Source organism: Oryx dammah, unplaced genomic scaffold (assembly GCF_014754425.2).
Source record: "Oryx dammah isolate SB20612 unplaced genomic scaffold, SCBI_Odam_1.1 HiC_scaffold_4, whole genome shotgun sequence".
NCBI lineage: Eukaryota > Metazoa > Chordata > Mammalia > Artiodactyla > Bovidae > Oryx > Oryx dammah.
In genome coordinates, this window is record NW_024070188.1 from 26432577 (window position 1) to 26438150 (window position 5574).

Sequence of the window (5574 nt, forward strand, 5' to 3'; positions counted from 1 at the left end):
AATATAAAAATAAAATAAGTTTTAGGGAATTCCCTGGTGATCCCATGGTTAGGGCTTTGTGTTTTCACTGCCAGGGCCTGGGTTCAATCCCTGTTTGGGGAACGAAGATACCACAAGCTGTGTGATGGAGCCAAAAAATAAAATAAATTTTAAAAAGACTATTGACTATGTAAAACAAAATATTTAGAGTGTATTGTGGATGTATAAAATACGTGTAGAAGTAAAACATCTGGCAACAAAAACACAAAGTATTGGAAGGGAGAAATGGAAATATACTATTGTAAGGTGAGTAGTATAATATTTTTTGAAGGTAGATTGTGGTAAGTTAAAGACATGTGTTGTGACCCTTAAAAAGCTAAAACAGAGCCATAACTAATAAACAATAGAGACGATAAAATGATTTAAAATAGTCAAATATCTCAAAAGAATGCAGGAAAAGAAGAAGAAAGAACCTAGAAGAGATGGCGTAAGTAGAAAGCAAACAGCAAGAGAGAAGACTTCAACCACCCATATCAATAATTACAGTAGCTGTAAATGGACTAGGCACATCAATTAAAAGGCAGAGAAATCTGACTGGATAATAAAGCAAGGCCTAACTATATACTGTATATGAGAAACACATTTTAAACACAGAGATAGATGAAAAGTAAGAGGATTTAAAAAGATACACAATATAAACACTAATTATAAGAAAACTGAAATGGCTATATTAACATTAAACAAAGTAGACTTTAGAGGGATGAAGAATATTACCAAAAATAAAGAGGGATATTTCATAATAATAAAAGAATCAATCATTAGAAACATTTATAACAATTCTAAATATGCATTCAGCTAATAATAGAGCTTTAAAATAAAAGAAATAAAAACTAATTCAAACAAAGGGACATACAGACAAATTCACAATGACAGCGATTTCAGCCCTTCTTTGATTGATAAAGTAATTGATAGAACAAAGAGACGGAGAAGGCAATGGCAACCCACTCCAGTACTCTTGCCTGGAAAATCTCATGGACGAAGAAGCCTGGTAGGCTGCAGTCCATGGGGTCACTAAGAGTTGGGCATGACTGACCAACTTCACTTTCACTTTTCACTTTCATGCACTGGAGAAGGAAATGGCAACCCACTCGTGTTCTTGCCTGGAGAATCCCAGAGACGGCGGAGCCTGGTGGGCTGCCATCTATGGGGTTGAACAGAGTCGGACATGACTGAAGCGACTTAGCAGCAGAACAAAGAGAAAATCAGCAGAGATATAAATGACTTTTATAATACAATCAGCCAACTTGGTCTAATTGACATTTATAGAATACTATCTAAAAACTTCAGGATACACGTTTCTTTTCAAGTGCACAAAGAAAATGCACCAAGAAAAGCTGTTTGCTGGGCCTCAGAGCAAGTTCCAAAAAAAAAAGAAAATGACTGAAATTTCAAAAATATGATTTCTGATCATATAGTGAAATTAGAATACAATATATGTGCAAATCCCCAAATATCTAGATGTTAAATAACATTTTTAAATAGCCCATAGGTAAAAGAAATTACAAGAAAGTATTTTGAACTTAATATACAATATACCAAAATTTGTGCAGTACACAAAAGCAGTGCTTACAGGGAAATTGATAGCAGATCAGGTTTGATTAGGGATCATAAAGAATAAATGCCCAAATGTCCGAATTGAATTAAAAAATTTTTTAAAGCAGCAAGCTATTGAAAGATACAAGAGTTAGAAAGAAATTAAGATACATACATTTTTTTCACAGTATATTTCTCTTTAAGTATACAAGAGTCCCACGATTCTTCTAAAGGAAATAAAAGATCTATGAGACCCCAAATGAAGTTAAAAATATCTTCAAATAATGTCTGTAAAATAGAATTGGTGAGATAGACTTTAAAAATTTAGTCAGCATGACTAATATTCCCATGTCATTTTCTAGTTACACTCTCATAAAGACAGATTCAGTCAACAAGTTATTGTTGAGCATTTACTACATTCTAGGAATATACTAGGAATATGGGAAGGAGGTAAAAAGGCAAAAAGTCCCAAGCACTCATGGATTTTCTTTGGGAGCGGGGCAGACAGATGATAAACAACAATTAACAGGTAAACATACAGAGTATTTCACCACACGGAGTAAGTGAAAACTAGAGCAGGGAAAGTGGTGGTGTTGGGGGGAGTGAACAGGAAAGGTTATATTGAGAAGGTGATATTTGAGGAATGATCCAAACAAAGTAAGGGAACAAACCATGCTGGTGCAAGTGTTATGAGTGTGTCTGGTGTTGGAGGAAGAAGAGGTCCATGTGGCTGGTGCAGGAGGAGCCCAGAGAGGGAAGCTGGAGATTGAGTTAGAGGCGAAAGACAGGACAAACCAAATAAGGCTTTGAAAGCCTTGCCAGGGACTTTAGCTTTTACCCTCAGTGAGATGTGAAGCCTCTGGAGGGTTTTGGGCAAAGGAGTAGCAAGATCTTGGGTTTTTCTAGCTATGGAGATGAGTAGAGTTTGAAGGGGAGCAGGGGTTGAAAGGAGACCACTTGGGAGGCTACTGCAAGAATCCAGGAAGAGTGCAGAGAGCTGCTTCCAACAAAGTGGCAGCAATTTATGCAAAGAGAAATGATCTAGCAGAGAGGGCGGGAATGATGCAGAAGAGAAGGGTAGATTGCTGATTCACTGTCTTTGAGTAGGAGGGGAGGGATAGGATCTAGTGCACAAGCTGAAGAGATACAGAGCCTGGAACATTTCATCCATAGTAACAGAAAGAAAGGAAGAGAATATGCACAGAAACTGGCAGGTGATGGTGGTGGGATCTGTGGATATTCTTCTCTCATTACTCCTATTTCTCAGGGAAACAAGACACAAGGGCTGAAAAGGAAGAGGGGAAGGAGGCCCTGGTGATTTCAGGAGGAGAAAATACGCAACAGCGAATTAGGAGAGTAAGAGAATGAAGAGATTGGATTTGTCCTGGTTGGTCTTCTCCACTCAAGAATACATTTGAAACAGTTCTCTAAACATTTTGCTCCTGAATCTATTTACATGAAGAAAACATAATTTGGAAGCCAAATAATTACCAATGTCTATCTATATTATCCATATTCTATTCTGGAGAGAGAATGAAAATTCTGCCTGCTAGTAAGGGTAGAGATGCCTCAGAAATATATAGCTCAATGTGAATGAAATGCTGGCAGATTTGTAGCTTTCTTTTATTTTTGCAGATTAAGGTTCTCTGTTTTGAATTCCTTCTTTATTACACGAATACTTTCAAAAGAGAATCAGCACATCATAAATTTAAATGCAGTTATTATGTGTACTTCCCATTTACTCTAAAATTATAGCTGAAGTAAAAACTTAAAGGAAGAAATTAATGCCATAGAGGGAAAAACACTTATTTAAGAGGCTAGAATGTTCCAATTTTTCCCAAAAGATCATTAAGTTTTCTAGTGACCAACTGACATGGAAAGCTTAGGAAAGATAAGAGTTTTTTTTCATAGCCTGCAGATACCAGCTAACAAAATCATCTGAAATAAATAAGGGTGTAAGTTGTGTCATAAACATGCTGAAATTATAAATCTGTAAATCCTCTGATGAAGTGACAAAGAGACTAATTATCATTTTGTATTTTGTCTATTGATGCAACTCAGGAAAGACGCAAAACAAGTCTGGTGTTTTACAAGACATGAGTAGTATGTTGGTTCTCCTAAAACATCTGCTTCTTCTAAAACTCTGTATTTGAGAAAAAAAGAATTCATACCTAAATTACAACATTATTGGACTACACTTACATGTATATGTATTTCCAGACTCTAAACCTGTAAATGTCTCATCATCCCAAATCCCCCAAATTTACAATCTTTACCTGTCCATACTCCAAAATAGGAACCTCCTGCACCTCCAAAATGCTGATCCAAAGGACAGCTGTCTTTACAATGGATGCATTTTAAACGATGCAGTAATGGGTTTTCCTCTGTATGTGGGGGGATGGCAGATGATCATTTAAGAAAATTAGGTCCCTCTGGGACTTCCCTGGTGGCTCAGATGGTAAAGAATTCTCCTGAAATGCAGGAGAGCTGGGTCAATCCCTGGGTTGGGAAGGTCCCCTGGAGAAAGGAATGGCAACCCACTCCAGTATTCTTGCCTGGAGAATTTCATGGACAGAGGAGCCCGGCGAGCTACAGCCCATAGGGTTGCAGAGAGTCAGACACAACTGATAGTATAAGGTCACTTACAATAATTACTGCTCAAGTTTGGGAGTAAGATTAAAAAAAAATTAGGAATTTAAAAGCCAACAAGACTCAAAACACTCTATTTTTTTGGTATGAATGAGGCCAAATTAACCAAATTACCTTGCTGGTTCCTAAGCAAACACTTCTAAAAATCTTGTTCCAATTACTCTTAAAGATAAAGACAGGGGTAAGTAGTTACAATTCTTAAATTGAACTATTTATTCTGCTTAGTTCAGTTTTGGTTTTGAATAGCTTCAGGCAGTTTTTCACTCTTGGGCAAGGCCCATCCAGCCATTCTCAGGTAGGTTTGACTTTTTCCAGATGGGCACCTTAAAAAATATTGGTTGAAAATGAGTAATACAGATGTTCAGATTAGATTCAGCCCATGATCACGAGGGCCTTTGGGTCTGTGCATGTCATGAGGGAAGCTTGCCCTCTGAAGCTGCTTCTCTACAGGTTAAGAATGCATACCAAAGCCACCCGATTTAAAGACACAGTACATTACTAATGGTTGAAATATTAAAGGGGGGAACCAGATTTTAACTTAAAAAAAATTGTAAAGGGCTAGTCATATTTTCAGCCCATGCTACCACTTGAAGTAATGAGAATTTTCGTAACTCCCTGAAATGCTTTATTGTTTATCCTAAATTTATCTTTTCATTCCCTCACAGAAAGGAAATGTGACAAAGAACAAATTTCATTCATAATGCCCTGATATAAGATATTCCTGATAAATAAGTTTTAAAAAATAACTGCTGAACTGCGCTTCTTGTTTTATTCATAGCTTTTAATCATCTCAGCAGGTCCTGTCCCTCATTTGCACACATTTGAAGGTTGGCTGTGCTATACCCCAAATTTCATTCTGCTACTATCAACTGTGTTCAAACTTCCAAAGTTTCTCAGGTTTAAATTTCCTTGCTTTCTGATGAATAGTGTATCTATTTTGTGTAAAAGAAAAGGGAGAACATGCCTTATATGGATTATTTAAATACACAGCTAATCCTAAAGCCTTATTTGCATCACTGATAGCAAACAGAAGCTGTAAAAGCTGGGGCAACTTGGGGCCAGACCAAATAAGCCCTCTTTGTGTAGAGTTTGTTAGATCTTCCTCAGGAAAATGGAGTCTGTGCTGGCCTCTACCTCTGTGTCTGAGAAACACTCTATCCACATGTCTCATGAGTGCTGGTATAGCCCATTACCATCATTCTTAGCTTCTCAAGAGTAGGTGTTCACCTTAATTGCTTGTCCATCATGTAATACTCACAGATACTAAGTACTGAATACATTTTTGTCAAATTGATAAGTAATTCCATAAGATAAGGGGTCTGAAATTGACCTCATGGTTTCTTTTTTTTTTTT

At 36.9% G+C, this 5574-nt stretch overlaps 1 long non-coding RNA gene across 1 annotated transcript in view; it reads right to left on the bottom strand.

The window, feature by feature from the left end:
* The window catches only part of LOC120862499, a 28960-nt gene extending 24879 nt beyond the window's left edge, over window positions 1–4081 (bottom strand). Inside the window, exons 1-2 of the long non-coding RNA XR_005720788.1 lie at window positions 2411–4081; window positions 1748–1799 (exon numbers count right to left, since the gene is read on the bottom strand). This is a non-coding gene — a long non-coding RNA (uncharacterized LOC120862499). The remainder of the gene's footprint in view (window positions 1–1747; window positions 1800–2410) is intronic.
* Between the last annotated feature and the right edge of the window lie 1493 nt (window positions 4082–5574).